This window comes from Schistocerca gregaria, chromosome X (assembly GCF_023897955.1).
Source record: "Schistocerca gregaria isolate iqSchGreg1 chromosome X, iqSchGreg1.2, whole genome shotgun sequence".
Classification (NCBI taxonomy): domain Eukaryota; kingdom Metazoa; phylum Arthropoda; class Insecta; order Orthoptera; family Acrididae; genus Schistocerca; species Schistocerca gregaria.
The window spans coordinates 746,522,917-746,546,571 of record NC_064931.1 but is presented as its reverse complement, the minus strand read 5'-3'; the positions used below and the strand labels follow the sequence as shown (position 1 = coordinate 746,546,571).

The window sequence follows — 23,655 nt, the reverse complement described above, 5'->3', positions numbered from 1 at the left end:
CTTTCTCGGTGAATTTCATATGTTGTCAGCCGAGTAGCATCGAGTAGATGCTACTCGGCTGACAACCCATGAAGACTTCATATATGGTTTCGACAAACTTCGCTGTTATCCTCAGGTCTTCAAAAATTTCTTGTTGCAAAAGGTGTTCATATTGAGTTGAAACATCATACCTAGTTGTCAAATTAGAGGATAAAATGTAGCACATTATCCACTAATATGACAACTTAGCGTGTGGGTCCAACTAACAATGAATACGTTTTTTAAGAAAAAATTTTTGAAGATCTGAATATGACAGCAAAGTCCGTCGAAACTGGTCATTGAAAGTAAAGAAATATTTATGCGATCTTGGCTTTAAAAGTCTTTTATCGAGTAAAACAGATCGTGCCTTCTCAATTCTGAACATTTCTGAACGTGAGAAAATTAGATCAAGAGGTTTTCTTGATTTTTGGTAACCCTATATATATATATATATATATATATAGGGTACGTTGTTACCAAAAATCATATATATATATATATATATATATATATATATATATATTATGAACCTTCAAATATATATAGCTTTGTCCGTACGAGTGTTTATTAGAGTATCGTAAAAAAAAATTGAAGTAAATCAGTCAAGTACTTTTCGTGATTTAACAACAACTAGTCATTGTACTAGTATAGTAGTATAGATCACTTTGTGTCAGTATATTAGTAACATCGTGTTCATCTCTTAACATTTACTGCAACTGAATACCTGCATCACGAGCATGGCTATTACTATCTCACTATAGCCGAAGTTTGTTACACAGGTGCGTCTACCGGTATTGTATTGTATTGTGTGTTAACCGGGGACCTAGAAACGACAGAGAGGCTCCGTCCCCGCCGCAGCCGCAGTGGTCCACAACCCCACGACGACTACCGCAGTCCTCTTCACCCCTCCGACGCCCCACACCGAACCCAGCGTTATTGTGCGGTTCGGCTCCCGGTGGACCCCCCAGGGAACGTCTCACACCAGACGAGTGTAACCCCTGTGTTTGCGTGGTAGAGTAATGGTGGTGTACGCGTAGGTGGAGAACTTGTTTGCGCAGCAATCGCCGACATAGTGTATCTGAGACGGAATAAAGGGAACCAGCCAGCATTCGCCGAGGCAGATGGAAAACCGCCTAAAAACCATCCACAGACTGGCCGGTTCACCGGACCTCGACACAAATCCGCCTGGCGGATTCGTGCCGGGGACCAGGCGCTCCTTACCGCCAGGAAAACCGTGCGTTAGACCGCACGGTCAACCGGGCGGGCCATCGTCTACAGGTGCTTACGTTTCCTCTCCACTGCCCACTGAGAGCTGTTAGGACCTGTTTTTGATTGTTATTTCGAAGCTGTCTAACAGAGGTCTTTTTCCACACCCTATTGTTCCAGCTGTCAGTTCCCAGTACTTCTGCTCTCCTCTGGTTCTTTCTAAGAATTATTCTTTCCTGCGGTCCTTCTAACTGTGCCGGAATGTTACACACCTTCCTTCCATTTTTGCTCCTCTCCCAGCCTATTCATGCATCAATCTCGGTAAAAACAGGAGACAGAATTAATATCCTCTCTTCATACTCCCTGAAATAAAGCTACATACAATGCAAAGCATCAGATTAGTTAACAAGCCTACGGCTACTCCTCCACTTCCCCTTCCTTCTACAAATTCTTTGGAACCAATACACAACAGAAATTGAAAGTGACAAAGATTATTTGACTTTATAGAGAAAAGTATGCCTAATTCATACTTTATGGACTGCACAAGGTCCAGTAGTTAATTGTTCGCCTAAATGAAATTGGAAAACCACTTACGATATAGAGGTGTGCGTTCCAGGCAGAGGGTCGTTAATCTTTCACATGGAGCTGATCAAAGTCTGCCGCACATCATTGTTCTGGAAGAAAACGTGCTGAACTTTGCGACAGACTAGTTAGGAATAAGTTGCTGCCATTACAAAATACGTTGCGGTTTTTTCAGCACGTGGTCAGATACACCTGCTGGCTGTCAGTGATAGAATTAAGGCCGAATTGACAAGTGTTAAGACTGTAATTGGCAAGTAGCGTTAGTAGAAGTTGAATATTGTAAAGCCTTAGTGCAAAGAAAATGAGTAAATATTGAGTGAAAAGAGAGAAAGATGATGCGGTGTGCGCGCGGTGCTGCGCGGGTTGCCTGCCTGCAGTAACTGCCGCCGCCGCCTCCGGCAACTGCAGCCTCTGCAGGGGAAGGGGGAACTCAGCCCAGTACTAAGGTTGTTACGGACTGTCCCCATGCAGCAACTAGTAATGATAGCAGAGCCAGTGGATATTCTCCACAAAATTCATATGGGGATTTCCTCTCACCACGGGGAACTGAACGAATAGAAAAAGTGACCTCCAAACATTTCATATTTACTGCAGGAAATACACACATACAAAAACTTCGAGCAATATTTTTAAGACATTACATAGTGCCTTACTTTATCCTTTGTGACGTGTTTTTATTCCTAACTGCTAAATAATATCCACAAAAAGTTTTTTTCTCTTTCAACAGAGCAGATTTTTTTTCGCTATAAGTAATTTTCATTAAAACCCGATTTAATCTGTGTACGTGCTTTCTTCTGTGCAGTACAGTATTTTTCATTGTTCAGGAATTATAAAATCCAAATCATTTCTCGATTTCAGATATTTCTCCTCTTTGGGTAAACCCTTGTAAGATCTTGTGCAATGTGCTACGAAAACAATAAAATGAAGATTAAGTTAACGTAAAATCACAAATCCGCTGTCATTACATGTATTGATCTGGTGAGAATAGTTTAATTTCCTGTAAACCTTGACGGTGATGGTCTTTGTGAATGTTATCATTTGAAATGCAGTGTGGAACGTTTTGATCTTCCGTCCCGTTCTTTGACACTCTGTACAAACCCATCGTAAATCAGCATCTGGATATGCAGTTTCTTCACCAACTGATTGTCACTCATTTTATCTTCATTTTGCCCATCTTACCATCGAATGTTGCAAACGTTATAACTTGAAATATCTGTGCTATTAATTTTTAAAGAGACCAAACAATTGGGCAGACACGTATTACGTGCTAATGGTACTGTTAACTGTACGGTGTGTACGAACGAGACTCAGAAAGGGTGCCCAGAACAATTCTTGGTCTTACTAGTCGAAACCTCAGCCTGTGTTCTGTTTTCAATCTTCCTGTCGGTTCTTAGCCACCGCACCGTGTCCCCTACCCCAGCTGTTCCCAGAAGCAAAACTTGTATTCAAAGTTATTGCAGCTGTTATGCGACCACTCAATTCTCGAAGATCAGCAACAGTTTCGTCATTCTGGCCTAAGATTTCTTGTGGCTACTATTGCAATTCAGAAGAATTCGAAATTGACACAAAAATTAAAAAAATACAGAATTTTGGTTTACATTACATTACATCAACTTTGCGCAAATGTCACGGTCTATTTTGCGTGTTTCCAGTACGTTTTTGCCATAAGAAGAGAAACATGGTACATCTCTACATAAGAAACAGGTATTTACTGATCTAAATTAATTGTAGTTCGATACATAGGTAGTCACTACTCCTCCCATCTGCTTTTTTCAGTGCTTATTTATAATACAACATGTGTATAAATCGTAAGGAACTTGTACTCAGCAGTTAGGATGTATTTAGAGAAAGTCATGATGATGAAATGCATCGACTAAAGGCCGTGTGGAATGGTATTTGCTTGATAACAACCGACCATCGTCGAGCATTTCGCTAGATCCAGTCACTAATGACTATTATTTCATGCAATCGGTGCATTCTCATCACCAAGAGATGTACACCATACTGTATGTGATCCTATGTGTAGTGTGTGTAGGACTCACAGTTGAATGTCGGCATACAAAAATATGATCCTAGAAAACCTCGAGGAGCCAATACAATGCATGTTTGTGGTACTGGAAAGAAGAAGAACATGAGACACTGAAATTTCGCGATGAGGAAAAAATCCTTCTTCATGTGTCACTAGACGTTAAGAGAACAGGAACTGAATTAGTTTGCTACATATATCTGTTACTGTAATTCAGCTGTGTTAATCCAAGTGTTCTACGTTTTGAAACTGTACGAGTGAGAAGCGTTCATTCGCCATGCTACGGCTGATAAGCTGCTTTCGGTCTCGGTTTGCCTTATTGTGTTTAGCTACTTTACTCCAACGCGACACGATCTTGCAATCATTGTTATCGGGGCCGTTTCATAGCCGTCAGCCTTCCTAACACGTATTGTACTAGTGCGAGACGCGTCCGCAGTCGTCCGCTTGTGACTTGAGTGTACAGCCGTCCGCGTTTCGCCTCAGCAAGCGGCCCGCCTGGGTGGCAAACCATCAGCCCATTGTGATGCAAGGGGCCCAACCAGTCACATCGTTTATTCCACTACTGACCACTTCCAGCACAGCACTTGGGCCAACTGCGTCATTCGCCCTTGTCTCGAATTGCGTCGAGGCTGTAGACATCTCTAAATAAAACATTCGACAAGAAAAATTCTTCCGTGCTTTAAGGACTGCCACTGTTAGCAATAACTACTATTTGTTTAGAAAAATCTTTATTGTGCCTGTAATTTCCTTTTGGAATCGTCAAGTCAAATTTAAAAGTTGTTTCTATGCAAAACGACCACAAATATGCTAAAATTAGTATTCTCTGCACTAATTTGACAACATGTCACCATCTGGCAGATTTGGAAATTTTTAAGTGGTGTATATTACAGATCCAAAATTTTAAAATATGTTAAACACACTAGTGTTTTAAAATTTTGGCTATGTGATATACACCATTTTAAATTCTAAAACGTCGAAATTCTGTAGTGTTGAAACTAGTTACAGAACAATAAAAACTGTACCTGCTTTACCGCGATCATACAGAAAAAATTGTGGGTACATCTTTATGAAGATTTCACGAACTTACAAACTATTCCACTGTTCTGGTTGGGATCCGATTTGTGCGGGGAAGAATATTTGGAAACAGTATCATGGTGTAATTATGGCTACGTTTAAAAAGTAATTCATTACATTACTGGCATGCAGCTGCGCAAATACTACTTCTTCCACTGATATTTCGGCCGCGTACCATCCGGCTTCCAATCTTGAAAATTTTGGAAGAATTCCGTGGTCCTGGTGCTTCAATTAGAAACTCAAGGAGCTCGAAAATGTTGTTCTCTGGTGTCGTAATTTGTCGAAACGGTGGACCCTTCAAGAAGTACTTGATGGGCATTTTAACTTCTCGTGGCGTAATGAGTAATCCATTACATTCTGGGCATGCAGCTGGACCGTACGCGGTCGAAATATCAGTGAAGGAAGTAGTATTTGTGAGGCTGTGTGCCCGAAATCTAATGGATTACTCTTTAAGCCGCGCGGAGTGCAAAATGCACACGTTTCAAAAGTGTTTCTTAGAGTATTGGCTGACATTTTATATATAGCTGTCCGACAGAACAGACATCACTCGTAGAACTTTCACTGTGTACAACGGGTGAGTAGCCTATAATGCTGTCCTCGCAAACTCAGGTTTTACAGGGATGACCGTGAAAACCATGGTAACTGAAAACATATTTTCTAATGTAATAGTTCACAGAAATACTTTAAAAGTGCAATCGACACTTATGATACACAGTTTTCTGATATTACCATACGGTAGCACGGTTGAACAGCAGTCATTACTTTTGATAAACATCTGCTGAAAAAAGTGAAACAAAATTCTACTGCATCAAAAAAGGAGAACCCGTCACACTAAATCGGCGCTAGATGCTGTCGTCTCAGGTGTATTCCACCCTAATTAAAGTTCGCTGTATTTTACAAGAAAGGGACGTAACAAGTGAGAAATGTTGTGTTTACTGTCGTTCAAGGGCACAGGATACGTAGTTCGACTGAGTCAGAATCAATAATTTGTACTGGGATAGCTTTTGCTCAACTATGCATTAGAAGACCAGTACTCACTGTATAAATAATGCACAGCCATTTTCTAATCGTTCGGAAAAAATGTTGATCCGAGCAGAGAAACACTCGCTCGCACCCAGTATATGTGGCAGCTGTTGCCTGCGTGCTTCCCGGGCAGCAAGTGCGAAAGAGACAGTGGGAAAAGGCAACCAGGTCCCTTAATCCCACGATGTACGAGAATATCGCATTTCGAATCCGGGGCCGGAGCAGTGGGAGTGGCGGAGAAATCGAGAGCGGCCGTCGCCTTTTTCTCTCTTTGGCGCTCGCCTTGACGTCGGCGTCGCAAGCGCAGCTCTTCTCACACATGCAGCAGGGGCATCGTAATTTTCTTTTTATCTGGCTGTTAATGTTCCAGAACTAAAGCGCAAGCTGAGAACGCCCGAGTCATCTAAAACCGGCCCTGTACCTGATAATCACTTTTATCAAATGCACGGTCGTAGCTCAGTGACATGTGTGTAAACGTACGCCCACGTGTGCATTTGTTTTATCGCCATTGTCTGTGTCAATTTAAATCCCCATTAACAAGCAGTAGCAAGATTTTGTAATAGGAATAATCTCTTCGTCACAGAGGATCCTGGAACTTCACTAAAACGAAAGATGATTTGAGGAGGAACAAATCAAAGCCCATTCATGCCCTATCTGGTATCTACGTCCCTGTAGGTAGGCCTCTAAGTGAATTGCTTAGCAGAAGGACGCATTTGGAAGAGGAAGGAAGGGGAAAGGAAAGAAGAAGCAGGCATAGTATTGCAGCAACCTTTTGAGAGGAATGGGTTGTTGGAGGTAGATGGTGAAACAGCAATATTATTGTAGTAGAGGTGGATCGTGGCAAATATAGTAAAGTGAAACATGGACCCCAGCGTTTCTGCCGATTTCCATACCCGGAAGTGATCATCCTGCATTAATAAAGTTCCCACTGGTCTAAAACTAAACATAATTTATTAACAGCGTCACCTGAGCTAATTTCCTTTATCATGTACAGATTGTTCTAAATCGAAACAAAAGAGAAATTCAATCGAATAGGATGATGGTGTAATGTGTATTTCCTAAAAACAGGGTGCGAGCAAGACTGGCCACAACGCACAGCCAGGAAGCTTCTGAACGCACCCACGACACGGTAGAGGGAATCTGGAGACCGTGGAGAAAGGTGCGACGAACGACGAGCAGTGTACCGCGTTCGTTACGTAAATGCGTGCGATGACGCGCCGGCGGGCAGGCTATGAATGAATGCGGGTTCCCGCGGGGCGGGCCGCGTGGAGGCTAGGTGGGGGGAATCACCGCGTGTCGACCCGAGCGTTGCCGACGTAAGCCGAGCGCTCACGAAGTTCGCCGGCGCGGCGCCCCGCAACGCCATCTGTGATGCGCCAGTGAAAACTGGCACAAAAAAAGGAGGGGAGAGATAGATTTTAGGGGAAAGGAAGGATCTGTGTCGGGTCGGCCGCGTGGTAGGGGCGGTGCGCGCAGTGGTGGGGGGGCCACGGTATGCCTCGCGCCTGCGCACTCACACCCGGCGCAGCCCGAGACTTGGCAGTTTCAAATTGGAATGGGTTGAGTGAGTAAGGTTTTTAGCACGGTTATGGATCGAACGGATGGTCTGGGAGGGTTAGAAAGGAGCGAGAAAAAAAGGAGCGCGGAGGAAGGGGAAAGGTAGAATTGGAAGAAAAGAACCGGCGGAGGGGGAGGACCAACTGAGACGGACCTCGCTTTTTCACTCGATTTTCGTGTTTGCCTCAGTTCAAGCCTAGAGGGGTAACGAGGAGGAACAGAAAGGATTGTCCGGGGCATTATTGGGAGTAGATGTCTCCGCAGATGCAGTCGGTCTCTCCTCCTGGCCGCCTGCACACCTCCTCACACCGAACCGGACATACACTGACTTTTCTAATTTGTCGAAAAAATCGTAGTGCCTTTCGTGAAATAAGGCTTTTTGGAGTACGTTGCGTACAGTGCGAAGCTACTGTCAATTTTTAAGAAAAGCGCCAGTTTGCAAATCACTATTTTTTGCGAAAAGTTACACGTCCGCCTGCTGCATTGTTACGTGTATTGTGTTGACGTATGTGATTCCTTAAAGTTCTGGTTGTTGTGATGATACTGCGACATGACATTAGTGACATGTGAAGTAGTGTACCTCAGTAACACCCGGTTTTGAACTTGGCTTCGCTCCGAAATTTCAGCGTCCTGTCCGAAAATCCCGCTATCCTCAGAGCGTCTGAAGAAGCGAGGCGTCTGTGTGTCAAGCAATTGAGAGCCTGTCGAGTCGGTAAGTGACATTCTTTTCCAAAACAATCCGACGTGCTACATTGTTTCGGTTGCAACTGCGACTGTAGTCAGTTAATACTGTTTACATCTACGAATGTCAGTGTTGTTTTTATTTTTAACGCTGTGTGTTACCGAAGAGTGTAAATATGCCCTGCCAAACTCTGCATTTCTGTTGTTTACTGTCACAGCTAATAATTATCAGTAATAGGATGACAAAAGATAGCGTGTGTGTTGCAGAGGAACCCAGGGAAATTTTCGGTAACTCTTTATATTAGAGTGACACTTCTCTTCATGTGTATTATTCATAGCAGTAGGAAAAACAAATTTTGGGAGCCACAGCTGATGTTTGTGTTTGTGCATGACAGGGTTGCATAAATTTTCTAGCGCATGTAATGTTTTTTAGAAGATCTCGAACAAACGATGTTTGAAAAATCTGTCGAGTGGAATTTAAAATTACAGAATGGTAAATCATAAGTATATATGAAAATAAATTGAAAACCCAATAAATACGTACGAATCTTTTAATTGTCTTTGGTTTATGTGTACGTGGAGCGAATAAAAAACTTTGCGATCGCATCACACGACTCGGAGTGTTTTTGCTTGGCGCGTACTTTCAACACACCTGTTGAGTACATGCGTATAAAATATTTTAAAGCGCAGCTCTTTCCAATAACCTGATAACACGTTTTTGTATTGTGAAGTGAATACGAAGGCTCGTTACTTCTTTAGTCCTGTTATTTAATAATCACTTGATGATTTAAATGACATTTAGCTGAAGTTGCACCATTTTGAAATCAAACACATTCAAAAACTTTTAACTGGAATAAAAACTGACATATGGTCCAGTTAAAAAAAACGGATGTGTGTATATTCTGTGAAGTTTCACGACTTAGAGAGTCTTTACATTTGAGTGGAATAAAAAAATAAATTTGCAGCCCTGTCTCTTGGTGACGCTGAAGGTGTAAGAAGCTCTTATTCTAATGTGGAAGAAATATGAACACAAAATACGTGTAGGGTAAAGTTAAGAGGAGTAGCGAGTTGGGAGTTAGCGATGCACGGCAACGCGCGAGGCAGGTCCCGCCGGGCGTTTGTACTTTGGCGGCAGTCGTAGCACGCGGAAAAAAAGAGCAAACGCCGGAAAGCTACGAGAGCGGGCGTGCAACAGTGCGGCTGCAACAATGCGCGCCGGCCGGCGTGGCTGCCGCCGACCACCCCCGCCGCCCCCGATTTTGGCGTGTTTTCGCCGGCGGGCGGCGCGCGCGCCATGCGCTCACTCCCCTTCCTCCCCCCCTTTTTCTGTTTTTATTTTGTTTTTGCCTGCGGAGAAGCGACGCCGGCTCGGCGTACGCCAATTTGCGACGTAATTTGGCAACGGCGCTCCCCTGGCACACAATTTGTATCGTCGTAGGCCTACATCCACATATTGATTGGTGTTGCTCACGAGCTTAGGCAATGGCGGTCCCGCATCTTGAGTACGGCCCCCTCGACGCCCGCTTGTCAGGTAATGCGTTGCAGCCTCGCTACTTTCGCGGCATTCTTGCTGCCTGGCAACCGACGCGAATCCTTTTTTTAAGCGCGTATATAAAGTCGACTTATAAAAAGTAGATCGTATTTCGTGTGCTACTGTCACTAAAACCGACGGCAAGGGTTGTCAGTGGCTTTTTGACAAAGTAAACTATAACCAGCTATAAATGAGGTACATAACACTAACAATAAGTTATACACACTCGCAATAAGTCATAAGCGTATGTTTTGCGTACACTTAAATCGAGACACTGTTTGCATTTATCTAATTAAATCCTACGAAAACGGAAATCCGTTGCCACATTTCTCCGAAGAACTACGTCAGGCAGTGAATTCGCGAAGTTGTATACTACATAACAAGGCTTCATGAGGCAATCATTTAATTCTTTTACTTTCCTTACTTATTCGTCTGTCATGTCAAAGAATTGCATCGAGAAGAAAGACAAGAACATCTTCCGTTTTAGAGTTTTAAGATAGCGGCGTTGAAGGGGATAAATTAATAGACACGACTATACTTTCGCCTTTCAGCAAAGGTATATTTTATTTTAATGCCGTGGAAACGTCAGTACAGTCAAGTAAGAAAACCCATGGAATAATAACGAAAAATAAATGTTAATTATGTTTAAATATTCGGAACACATAAGAGGATAAAACAGTTATTTTATGCATAATTCGTTTTATGTCGTACAACGTTGTCGCTTTTTCTGGCATAATAAAAACTGATTTTTCATATCATTTATGTTCCGTGTATGATAGTAATTACTTAGCACTAGCGCATATTGCACAGTTACGAAGAATTCGTGATCGAGGCTACGAAGCCGCATTTTTTATTTACTGTAAACATTTCATTAAGAGAGCGACAGTATTTTTACTCTGTCCAAATGTATTATGTATGCTATGAAAGGCATTTTGTGGCTTTATTTCTTCGGCCTTTTTGTCGAATTGTATGATGTTAACAATTTTACTATAAACTGTCGTGTTTTTATTTAAAATACAGATTTGAAATGGTTGAAAAGTCGTGACTCAATAGTTTACCAACTTTTAACGGACACCGAATTGCTCATGAGAAGTAAGAAAACACAGCAGTCCTCATATTTTCGTTACCCTGGCGAATTACAATTTGTCCGTTACCTTTCCTAATTTACAAACAATGAAAAATAAGTGCGATTATGCAGTTGAAGTATTAACATAATATGCGAAACGACACTGATCTCTTCTCAAGATTTTTACATGAAAAAATGTAAGACTCATTGATCACCAAAAACTTGAGCTGACGTTATGACGTCGATTAAATAGTCTGTTTGTTAAAATTGAAGGAACGCTTTTTTACGTATACATTCGTAATTTTTTAGAATAGTGAAACAAATATTCGTAATTTTGCCACCACGATTCTCGCTGCGAAACAGTGAGCAATTTTGATTTGTAAGTAATTGGTAACTGTAAGTAATTAGTAAGTATTGGTTTTCGTCCTGCATCCTTTTATGTGAATTAGGTGAAGCAGGAAGCTTTGCGGTAGAAGGACTTTTCAAATAAATTGTGTCTTCTCTAGTTGCTCTTTCCATGTATAATGTGACGGCATCCCGTTTTCTTTAAGCTTGTGGGAGTGTGTGAGGAGAGCAACACACTGGAAACTTCTGTCTTCCGTTGGATAGTGGGATATGTGCTTAGAAGTTCTTCCAGACTTGAAAATAACAGTTTGGGTGAATTTGTACGTTACTTCATTCGTTTTCGCATCGAAATGGAAGAGAAATCGCATGTTGTTCTTTCTCTGGCAACATGACATGAAACAACAATTTTATAATTATAGTAGAGAAGCCGTCATTCATCTAGTTAACATAAGCTTTCAGCCTACACAATTTGTAAAGTCTGACCTTAACGACAATTGTTCCTTTAGCCAAATGAATCTGAAAACGATCCGTGTCTCTTTGTGTGTAATATTTATCTATACCATCATGGAATCGAAAATCTCCAATTACTCACGTTCGCCTTGAGTTAAGAAAAACGTATTGCAGTTATTTCTTTTAGAAAACGCTTCATGTAACTTCATGTGATAATGTATTGTGAACCACTATGGTATATAATTAGTTTAAATGTTATACACAGTAACACATTAATTCAAATTTGTATCGTAGTATTTGCTATTTTATTCAATTACAAAGCCTGTGGAAACATTTTCCAAATTCTTATGGCACTTGATTCAGAAAATTGAGGGTACCTGCATTCCTTTGCGATAATTTTTGCATGTTCTAGGGGAGAGTATTGTTAAAACGATGTAAACAAGGCAGTTACTTTTTTCATTTCATAAACGAAAATTTGCTTACAATTTTAGTCACTTCCGATGGTCGCTATAATTATGCCGGCATTTTCCGGTGAACGATTCAAAGTCAAAGGGTAGCAACAGTCGTTCGAACTATGACGTTTCACTGTCCTTTTGAATCTTTTGCATCGTTTTCTAGTTCCGTGATGAGCGTAAACCCAGAAGCCTTGGGGACTTAGTGAGTATCGTTTGAAAGTCGAGGTCTCAACATGCCTTGTTCTTCGTCGAAAATTCATTTATTTTACAACCAACATATCAGAATAATGGATAACACCTTTATTATTTTCATATGAGTGACGTTACTGCAGATCTCAACAGCAGAAGTTTTTAGTAAACCAGAAACGAAACTCATTTTTCATTACTTAACTTTTTGAGAATTTATTTACGTTCTGCAACGCAGATAGGAATAGCGCCGCGTTAAGTGTCGGGTAAAGAACTCCATTCATTTTTAAATACATGTCAGCACATTCACAATGAATTTGAACACCAGTTTTATATTGAGTTAAGTATATTTTTGTGTGAAACTACTGGATCACGTATTGCAATGTTGCGTTATTGGCTGTAAGCGTGCACTTGCCTACGGCTATCATATTCTTAAGAGTATTAGTTTTGAAGTCTGTTCCCAAGACAAAGGAGAACTCACTGACGAAAAGCAGTTCATTTTATCGGCATTACATGTGAAAATCCTTGCATTCGCTACGCTGACGTTAGAAACAAATTTTGTCTTCGAACATGACGCTCAGTAAAATGTGGAAGTGATGGGTTACTTCCTTACATTTTGATGCTGTGAAAACACTGAAGCACAGTAAAGTTACTGATTTCATATTCACATTTTAAACTGGACGATAAACAAGTGTATCTGTCGAATCTACCTTCATTCTGCATTTCAGCTGTCATTCGACGGGAGAAGATTTTATGGTTTTGTAGTGTTGGCTTAGACACTAAAGTTCATTTTTGTGCTCGCATTCGAAAAAATGAGCACGAGATATCTACTTTAAAAAAGATAAAAATAAAAAAGCCATGTACCGTGAGTCACGTTTGGCAACTGTGAATGCTCCACGCATCGTTATTATCAGGACTCGAGAATTCATTTACGCGACATGTCAACGAGTGCCCGTGTGACTGCACAGAATATAGCTAAGCTTGACTTCAAGCTGCTATCTCGTCTACCCGAGAACGTGTAGCGAGGTGCGTGAGGAGGCACGGCCAGAGAATTCCACACGAGAACTACTCCGGGCTCCCTAGCCGCCTCGTGACAGCAATTTCCGTGTCGGTGAAATAGTTTACCATTCTTAATTAAAATTTAATCATCGCACTGAGCGTGAGCCTATCGACGAAAATCAAGTTCACGTGTTGGGACAGGCGGCCGGCGTTTTTACTGATGCCGTGATCGCCTCCAAGATGGCCGCGCCCAGGAATTAGGAGCCCACCATGCCGCACTTGGTCAGACTCGTCGTCCTGTGGTCCTGCCACACGGATGTAACGTTTGGCAGTACCCACTGTTACCCACAGGCATTTTTGGCATTGTATTTTACCAGAGTATGGTGGCATGGTCCACGCTGTCTTCTCCATCAAAGCGACCCGCGAGTTAGCAAATTTTCTTTACTGTAGGGTCTTTCCGGTATTGTACGGCTGCGGCGTCCTTCTGTTGCCTTAGAAGTTTCTCCTCATCAGAGGTAGCTACAGGCAAAGCGCTTAAATGAATTGTGAAATAAACCTTGACGAAGTAGTGTTGCTGGTAATCACTACTTCCATTTTAAAAAAATAGGTATTCGTTGTTGTAAATTAAGTAGCAGTCATGGGGCGGTTTGTAGCGTTCGGCGTTTCCAGACCCTTCCCGCTTTCGCAAGCCATTTTCATTTGTAAATTCTTATAACTACCTCGCATATAGTGTATTTTCTGCCTGTCAGTCGAAGACGCGTTCGTATCGTGTCGTGTAATGGAAAGTGTAAGTCAATGAGTTGATATCGTGTGATTTTCTCTCTTTCCTATCGTCGTGGTAGCTAATCTATTGGCAATTTCTTGGAGTATCATCTCGTGCGCCTTTGCCAAAATTACTGTCCATGTACCTAACTGTTTTCGTCGTTTATGTTCGTAGGTATGCATTTATCAGTTGAAAACGGGCTCGAGTGACAATATTGACCAATAATTATAAGTGGATAAATGTTAATATTTTCCTAAACGTTCACAGTCCACGCGGAACCATGATCTTAATATTAAGTACGAGGACGTGCTGAAAAGTAATGCGTTCGAATTTTTTATGTGAAAGATCTCAATTTTTTAAAATATAACTAGCGTTATTAACATTATACATCTCTATTCTTCTTGTGTACGTATTTGCAGCCTTTTGCCGCCAGAGGGCTGTGAATTGTACCATATAATATGACGCTTTGTAACGTAACTGTCGGCGCGTGAAAAACAGAGTGCTGTACTCGAGTTTCGAATTCGAAATCGTCCACAAATGGAGCACCCTCTCCTACGGCTTGGCAGTGCCAGGCCACACACGACGCTGCGACATCTGCAACAATCCGACGCCTTGTGTCCATCGATGATCCCTGACCTGGCCCCATACGATTTTCATCTGTTCCGTAAACTTACCTTAGAGGACTTCACGTAGATAGTGACGAAACGGTGCAAGCAGAGACGATGTTGTGGTTCCACCAACAAAATCAAACATTCTTCAATGGCAGTATCAACAAACTGGTCTCTCGTTGGAGAAATGACCTCGCCCCCAGGGTGACTATATTAAGAAATAAATATGTAGAAATGAAGAAAAGATATGTAGAATACGAATAACATGTGTTTTATTTAAAAAGATTAAAGATTTTCACATAAAAGAATTCGGAGGCATTAATTTTCAGCACGGCCTCGTAAGAACGTGGAAGTGCGTGCTTAGCAGCGAGATGAGAGCTATGCAAACTATTTTATTAATTCCTGACCGACTTTGTTCAAATATTGATGTTGAAAATGCATGAGCTGACTTTAATAAAAATTTGTGTCCTCTACTTTCCGTTACAAATTTTTTCGTAACATTTTTCACTCATGCGAGAAAATATTGTTGTAACAGCTATTCAGATTCGTTATATTTCTTGAGGTTTTGGTTTGTGAAAGAATTAAAATCGACAACATTTCACCTGACTTTTAGAAATAGACTTTTATTGAGACCTTTCTGGTTGAAATTTGTGTTTCAAAATCAAGGAAGACGAAAGATAGGATTTAATTCGACGCCAAAGTAATTAACAGAGGGAGCTGAACCTCGACTACTACAATGAGGAGGAAATAAATCTGTAGCGTAAATCCTTACATCTAGGGGAACGACTGTACAGTAAAATCTCCTCCCGAATATTAGTCTAATGTCTCAATCACTGCGCCATCTCGTTCTCTTTCTGAATTTGCAACTCGTGACAGAGTTCGCGACAAAATCTTGAGAGCCAAGGATGCCGTTGATAAATCAGTGACTAACTGTGGATGGTATTATTTTGCAGCATACATGTACTATGGTATTGTATATCTATAATCCACACGTTTCGAATTTAGTCAAAGTTAGACTAGGACGATTTAAGTATTTCAACACAAGTCGAAAAGAAGTTTTTGTTTTTTTGCGGTATTCATAGCATACATTTATTTACAGAACTCCTTCGTTTGCCGCTGACAGCGAAAATTTTGCTCGCGCAATTCTTATTAAAATGTTTTACTGACTGACTCCTAAGTCAGTAACATTTATTTGGAAAACGTACATAGTAAATAAAAAGAGATGGTTTTGCGTTAATTAACTGGTAAGCAAGATGGTGCATTTCTTTCAGTACTCAGCCATCGTTTCTTACTGGTTAGTGGCTGGTATCACAAGGATGCAAGGTGGCCTCTGGGTACATAAAAATCGAATTTTACTTGGCAACAGGAATTTTTCTGCATATTTAAAATCGTATTCCTCGAGATTAAGCAAAGACCGACCATACTTGAGGTCTAGTATAATAAAGTAGCAGATTGCGTCGGTTTAATGAGAAGAATTTAGTGCTCGTAGCTGTATCGAGAGGTGCTATTAGCGGAGAATCCACCGAGAAATATGAGCCAGTAATATTTTATCTTATAAACTGTACAGCTCTGCGCTCGCCAGTATCTTACTTTATTACGAGGGAACTGTTTGTTTGAGAGTCGAGGACTTGAGGTCTGCCACAATCCGGTACGGAGCTTGGTTACATGTCGGAGTAGTAATGTCCGCTTACCAAAGCTGGGGAATACAAATTTTAACGTCGTCATTGCTTTTCTTTTGTGCTTGCCGGAGAGAACAACAGCTGCTCTTAGCCGTCGTGCCACAGTCTTGTTTTCTAACCCTTATTTCGAGAACTGTGAGCCTGCGATTTTCGGCCGCTTTGTTGGATATATATTGCGTTAAGTTCTTGTCGCGAACTGACAACGTAGACGGGAAATTATACATGTAGCAATGGTGACATTTGTGGTTATAACCTGCAGCTTCGTTACTGACCTCATATGTACTTTTGAAAACGTGTATATTGAGGGAGGGGGGGGGGGGGGAAATCGCAGAATATACTGCATTTTTTTCCAACATGAGAGTTATACTGAGAACGTCAAGAATAAAAAAAATCTGCATTTTTTTTGCGTTCAGATTTTTGCGTTCAGAAAGTGCGTTGTTACGTGCCAAACATACTTGTGCCGTCCGATTTCCTCACTCTCGTCGCTGACACACTTCTTTGTGGAAGGTACAGAAATGCGATTTCTATTGGCAGATTCACGTAGAGGGTACAGCTTTTATATCTTATAGGACACATAGCTGGAGTCTTGTCAGTTTCAGTAATGTAATGTTCCTGAATCTGCTGCTAACAAGTGTAATCCTTACAATATCCATAGAAAAACTTACTGAACGATTAAGAATTCACCATGATCTCTATATACAGCAGTAACATAACGTTGTGTAAACAATAATCAGATAAACTCGACGTTATACTCTGCATGAAGAAATTGTTCTCAGAAACACACCATGTATTCACTGATTGTTGTAAAACATTGGTTTGTAATTATTGTAATAATGACATTGGTTTGAAATTATCAACAATAGTCATTATTATTAAAGAACGCATATCTACAAGTGTTGTCTGCAATACTACAGTTTTTTTTTTTTTCAGGAATGAAGCACACTAACGTCAGATTCTCTTTATACAAACATAAAATGCGGCTACATTTTGGATTAAAATATATAATACCAAAAAAGAGAACCTAGTACTGATCTCAATTTTTCTTCCCGCATTAAATTTAAGATCACGTTATCTTTAGTATATTCAACTTCAATTTACGCAAGGCTGATTTTCTTTAATAGATCGCCACGCTGAAATACTTGTTGATAATATTTTGCCTAAATAGATTCTTAGTTTATAACGTAAAAGGTCTCCAAAATGTTTTGCTTATGTCTGTCAGAGGAGCCCGGAAGCTTTTCTAGACTTCGTTTTTGTTGAAAAACGTCCTTCGTTTAGAACAGGAACGACCGAGTGTACCACAAAAAAGTATTTCCTTTGCTTCTTCTATCCTTATCCAAACAAGTAATTTTCCATTTTGACTCAAGTTGGCAAGAAGAAAGGGGACTCAGATATGTACACAACTACCAGTTGACTCTCACTTCTTACGAAAGTGGGAAAAATAGTGATACCCACAAGCCTTATATATAAATATGACATCTCAGTCCATGACAACTATAAAAAGATTCGCGGTTCAAATGGTCGTTTTAAAGAGGCTTTTATGGAATCTTGCAGTATTACATCTTTTTATTAGATTGATGTACTGACACGCCAAAGTATTCATGTAAGTATATAGGCTTAATTTCGATGAGAATATTTTGTTTAACAAACAGCAAAGCGTCACACTTAACTGCCTGCTGAAGCATTCGTTTCGTAAAATGGCAGTTCTCGTTAATTCAAACAGATTGTTTCAATTAGTTTTGTGGGTATTGAAATAACATATTTTTGTCTCTAGCAGGAAAACGAATATTAATCAGTTTTGCCTGTGGTACTACACGGTCCGAAAAGAAGGTATGTTGTATTGGTTGTTTCAGTGTCTAATTCAACATTCACTTTTAGTGTTTGTAACCCGACGAACTGTGGAAACTGATAGTGTTTCTACTCGTTATTAGTTATGCTGAAGTCCATTTTTTCTAAGTGAATCCGTTAGTGAATATTTTCCTACCAAACAACCAATTCTATAATTATCATTTACTTTTATTTCGGCCACACTTCGCCTGGAGGAGTAATCACTGTGTGTACGACTACTGGATTTGTTTTTGTCTACGTCTTTCTTTAAGTATTAATAGAACAGTCAGGTCACACCAGAGGCTTGGATAAAGTACTCATTGCCAGCATACCTTGAAGTGGTAAAACATTTGGCAGCCACTTAGTCAGATATTTTTGTCACTGAGGCGTATGGCAGGCAGTAACACTCTTCGTGTGCTGAAAGCAGCTAAACGAGAGTTACCATACGTGCAGTTTACCTTCCTTTCTTCGGACTCACGATATGTAAAAATACGACACACTGGATTTTGTTTATTCCAATACCTGAACATGTTTCGGCCAGTCACTCGCAGTATGGCACATGCAGAGTTTCGGAATAATGTGAATACGAGTCGACTTCGCGTATAGTTAGATGAAACTTAACTCCAAAAAGTTGGCGGATTTCAAGTAGTTCTGTGACAAGTGGAACTTGATCGTTTAAAACGTGTTCGATGAAACGTTAATGAGAGGAGACAAGTGTAGGAGAGGAAAAATAACCTTAAGTGGGTTTTTTGACTTTTTGTGAAGTAATTTAGCAGAAAAGAACCTGTCTTAGACGCCAAAGAGGCAGATTACATGTCTAGCACCAATACGTTTGGCAGTTACACCTGCATCTTCTCTTTATACGCAAAATCACTAAACCAGAAAGAAAATACAGCCGTGAAAGACATTCCAGAGATGTAGGCAGGATGGTCGTTCTGTTGCATTGTAGCTTTACGTAGGAATTCTACTAGAGCATTCTCCAGCTCGGCTCGTCAGTGAATTCAGAGAGCACAGTCGGAGCGGTAGGAACACAACTACAAAAGTGCGTCACTCGCAGAGGGCGACCGGTGCCGTCGCAGCATGTGTTACGACGGTAAACAATGGGCTTTCCTCCTGAGCAGCTAGAGAGAGCAGGTGCCACTACATATACACGGAAATAGATAACACTACGGTCAAGTCATTTCTCAGGAGCGTCACTTACTTTGTAGTAAAACCGTAGGGCAATGATAACGGATTCAGCATTCTTTTTCTTTTTTAATTTGCAGAATCCCGTATGAACGGAATATGTGTGTCACTCTTCTGCACAACTTAACGCAGTGTCGCCGCATTCACTACTTCTACATGTACTCTTTGATGAGCGAACCAGTGAAAGCACCGATTTCTCTACATCCTCTTGCTCTCCTCTCTCTCTCTCCCTCTCTTTTTCTCTCCCTCCCACCAACCTCTCATTTTACCTTTGCGTCGGCCAAGCCTCATTACACGACGACAAGAAGACCGTGTGTGTAGGTAGCTGTTGCCAGCTCCGCGGGCACCTAAACAGGGAAAGAGACCGGCCTTCGATACATGGATATTTCCCAAAATTATAAGTTGTGAGGCGAGGCGTAATGAGGATCGGCGGCCGTTTGGGATATTTGATTATCGCGCAGGTGGGCGCCCGTGTCCCCCTTCCGTGGCCTTTCTCTTGCGGGTGTCGGCTTTGCTTTCGGTGGCTTTTGTGAATGATTAATGAAACGCAGCCGTTTTCACTTGCCCGCAACCGCCTGTTCTGTGCGACGTTAGACGCAGCCTAAATTTTTTGTTATGGAGCAGTCCCGAACTCCTCAGCACAGCGAAACATTTTCAAGTTTGAGACCACGTCGAAATACCTACCATCGTCTCGATGTTTTCTGTTGCATTGTTTAGCACGATTGGATTTCGCAATAAAGAAGAAAGTGCGACAATCGAGGGTTTTTTCGTTTTTTACACGTTTTCAGTGATCGGCAGAGAGCTGCAGAATATTACTGTCACTGCTGCGACAGCTTCAGACATTGTGTCTCAGATTGTGCAAGATCTTCTGCTAGAGCCTTCTCTGCGACTTCGAAATCTGTGTGAGACGACAAACGAAATTTTGTACAATTTTGATGTCATATATTAATAATCCTCTGTGGCGTAGTATTAGATAAGTGGCGAAAATGGTCGAGAACAGTGGAAAAAGGTTATGAAAGTCGTGGCTCAGTGTACTGTACAAAAATCAAAAGTTTGAACTTGAAACACAAGGTCTATCAAAATAGGCAGAAGTCAGACATACTTAAATAGTGTAGCACTGACACATCCTCAATAACATCAACAACGGTGTGTCAGGAGTTTGTAGTTTCATCTTATGGTGACACTAGAAGCTGTCTGTTTCTCGCGCATAATGCAGCATTGTTGTCATTATAGAATTATTCTAATTTGTGGCCATCTTATCATATGTAACATACTTAGGAAAGGCTCTCAGTTGTTCCGGTTATGAGCTTCTGAGTCGCCAGTTCCCTTGGTTCTCATTGAAGCTCCCACCGCTAGAATTTGCATTGCGTGAATATTTCCACAGTACAGCAAGTATTGGCATTGTTCTCGCGACCCTACGTATCGCATCCGTTCTGAATCTTGTCTCTAGCTAGGTTGACAGGCTACGGCACGACTTCGGCGTACAGAGCTGTTTTCGGAGAAATTACTGTTGTGTGGCATAAACGTATTGCCGGATATATTTCACGGTCTAGAGACACAAAGCCTCATTTTGTATCGTGACACCATTAGTAGATTCGGGGAGTAGGGACATGTTATTGTCTGCCCTGTCGAATTGGTAGCACACACACACACACACACACACACACACACACACATTCTCGCTCACTATTTCGAAGTAATTCTGAAATACGTTCACATACGTACACCCCCCCCCCCCCACCCCTCCCCGTAGGGCGATGTCGCTATGCCGTCACTTTCTCCTGCGCTAATTAACACAAGTATCTGTAGACATATGCAATCTTATGTGAGCACTTACTTGTCTGCTTTCACTGAGCCAGATGGTTATTTCCTCATTTTAAAGGCGTGGCTCGTTAAGTTTGAGTGTATGCAAAAGAATCTTGAAATATAATTATCGGAGTGCAATTTCACAGTACACCGAGTGGTTTTCGGGGGTACATGACATTGTTTCGGATGTTGAGGAGACTTAACGGTTAACAGTGTCTAGTCAGTCTCTTGCCGTTGTGATGCACATGAAGTGAAAGTCTGATCACCTGCTTAGAACCTGAACGGAAGTACGACCCTGTTAAGCTGCTGAGAAACAGCCGTTTCGGTATTTCAGAAGAAATTTCTGAATTTCACTTTTCTGAATTTTTATTGAATACACCACATCTTACAAATTCTTGCTCCGAAATCATCAGTTTCTTTGTCTCAGTGTCAATCAAACACAGCTGATAGATTTGGCAAAAAATCGCTACTTGTCTACAACTAACAGATATTTTTGTGACATTAACCAAGCCTGTGAATTTCGTATATTGTTTCCAGTTTGCTTAACACAGCGTAAAAGAGCAATCTCATATAAGCAGAAACTACCACTGTTTTACTCGTTCGAAACAGCTAAATTCTAACGGACTCCCAGCTTTGTCAGCGACATGTAAATCGGACTAGACTCTTAGTATGGAGAACACGACCGTCACCGATTCCCCAGTAGCTGCCTGCGTTTCCAAAGTACCCGCCCTGACTTCAAAAGCGGTTAGGACGTCCTCCACGGAACGAGCGCTAAGAACGGCTTAACGCCGACGTCGTAATTGCGAACTAACGTATTGGCGCATTCTCGATAAAAAGACTAATTGCTTGGCAGAAATTTTCGTACCCTTCTTTCCAGCAGGGGAGTTAGCGAAGACTTGGCGGATGCAGCTCGCAGCTCAGGCTCTGGTGGGACACTACTTACGTACTTTGCTTCTTGCACGCACACACAACTAACACGGAAGGTGATGAATCGCTGAGCTTCGTTGTCAGCTTCGAATGTGCCATAGATAAACGAGGTCGTTCGTGTAAAGCGCACAAGTTACAGGCGCTAACGGTACTATTTTGATCACTGTGTAATTTTTGCGGTTCGCATATAGTTATCAATTGAGGCGGACAGATTCCAGATGATTTTCGGCGCGAACGGGCGCTTATCACGGCAGTCACCTCGCCGCCCTTTCTGCTTTTATCACTTTCCTAGTAACTGACTTAATGCACTTAAAGAGCGTAATCCGATTTTCCTGCAGCATCAAAGCCTAGCAAGTGCAAAATCGCGTTAGAAACAAAGTAACATTTAGTTCCCCCTAATGAAGTCGCTCAGGTCACAGTGTTCCTGTACCTCTCCCTTACTCGTTGGAGTAATTCTCCTGAGTCGAAAAATTCTATTTATGTTGATGCAACCAATTCACGACCGTTCATTGTAGCACAGACGGCTGTTGTGCGTACCGGAAAGCCCGGCATTTGGCCGCCAGGCAGATCTTCAGCGGTTCCATCGGTCGCAGATTTTGCAGTCTGGAATTCCAAGGTCGTCGGCGGAAGGTGTCGGTCTCACTGCCAGTTAGAGAAATTTGCGCGGTGGACTCGTTCGTGATAGGCCACGCTGTCCCGCGAACAGTCGAAAACGGTGCGCCCTTGAAACTGGGATCGATTCTAACCGCAGGACGCTCCGCATCAAACTGCTCTCCCTCTGGGGCAAAATTTGTTAAGGTTCAGCCGATCCTCGTCTTCCCGGGGACATCCGTAGATGTATAGTCTTCTTTGGATTCGTAAGAGTTCGCCGGGAAGTGTAAGGCAAATTTTAGAAGTGACTGGGGTGCCCGCAACTCCTCTGTATTCCACAGTTCTAAACTAGCGGCAACTTCCTAACACTCGTGAGCCACTGGACTCGCATTATGAAAGAGGGGGTTCGGTTCGAACCTCTAAGGAACTTTTGCTTTTCCCTGGCTTCATTACATCGCATCTTTTTGACATGGTTTTTGCATATCCGGAAATACTATTTTTGACTTCGAGATCGTTCGAGATGGTTCTCTTGGAGAGTACACGACTAATTTTCTTCTCCATCCTTATTCAATTTGAGGTTGTATTCCATCTCTAATGACGTCACAGTCGACAGGACGTTGGCATAATCTTCCTTCCTTCCAACGACCAGTAAGCTAATACGCAAAAGTTGATTCATCAACTTCGGAAACATGGTGCGGCCGGAAACATGGTATAACTAGAAGATCATACCAACATCACAAGACAACGATCAAAAAACGGTCCTTAAAATGTGAGGATCAAGAAGTTCTGAGAGATAAGCCGTTATTTGATATACATATCTTAGTGAATTTCCATTTAACGAAATATTTGCTTTTGGAAGTAATATTACGGTTTTGGATACCGAGAACAACAAACACATTATGGTGCACAGCTTAATTGAGCGTGTTAGTACGATGTATATTTTTGTTTCATGAAATACAGCTACGTAATCTGTACGCTCTGACATATTATACAACGAGATGTTAATGGACATTGTCTAAAACTAACGGATGACTTCCAGCAACGTGGCAGACTGCAGTATGGCCCTTAAAAAG

At 41.6% G+C, this 23,655-nt stretch overlaps 1 protein-coding gene across 10 annotated transcripts in view; it reads left to right on the top strand.

Annotated features, from left to right (window-relative positions):
* The first annotated feature begins 7,443 nt into the window (after positions 1 to 7,443).
* The window catches only part of LOC126297825 (zinc finger protein castor homolog 1-like), a 317,673-nt gene continuing 301,461 nt past the window's right edge, over positions 7,444 to 23,655 (top strand). For all 10 annotated transcript variants that reach the window (XM_049989060.1, XM_049989063.1, XM_049989068.1 and 7 more), the window contains exon 1: positions 7,444 to 8,198. The gene's annotated coding sequence lies outside the window, so the exon portion shown is untranslated. The remainder of the gene's footprint in view (positions 8,199 to 23,655) is intronic.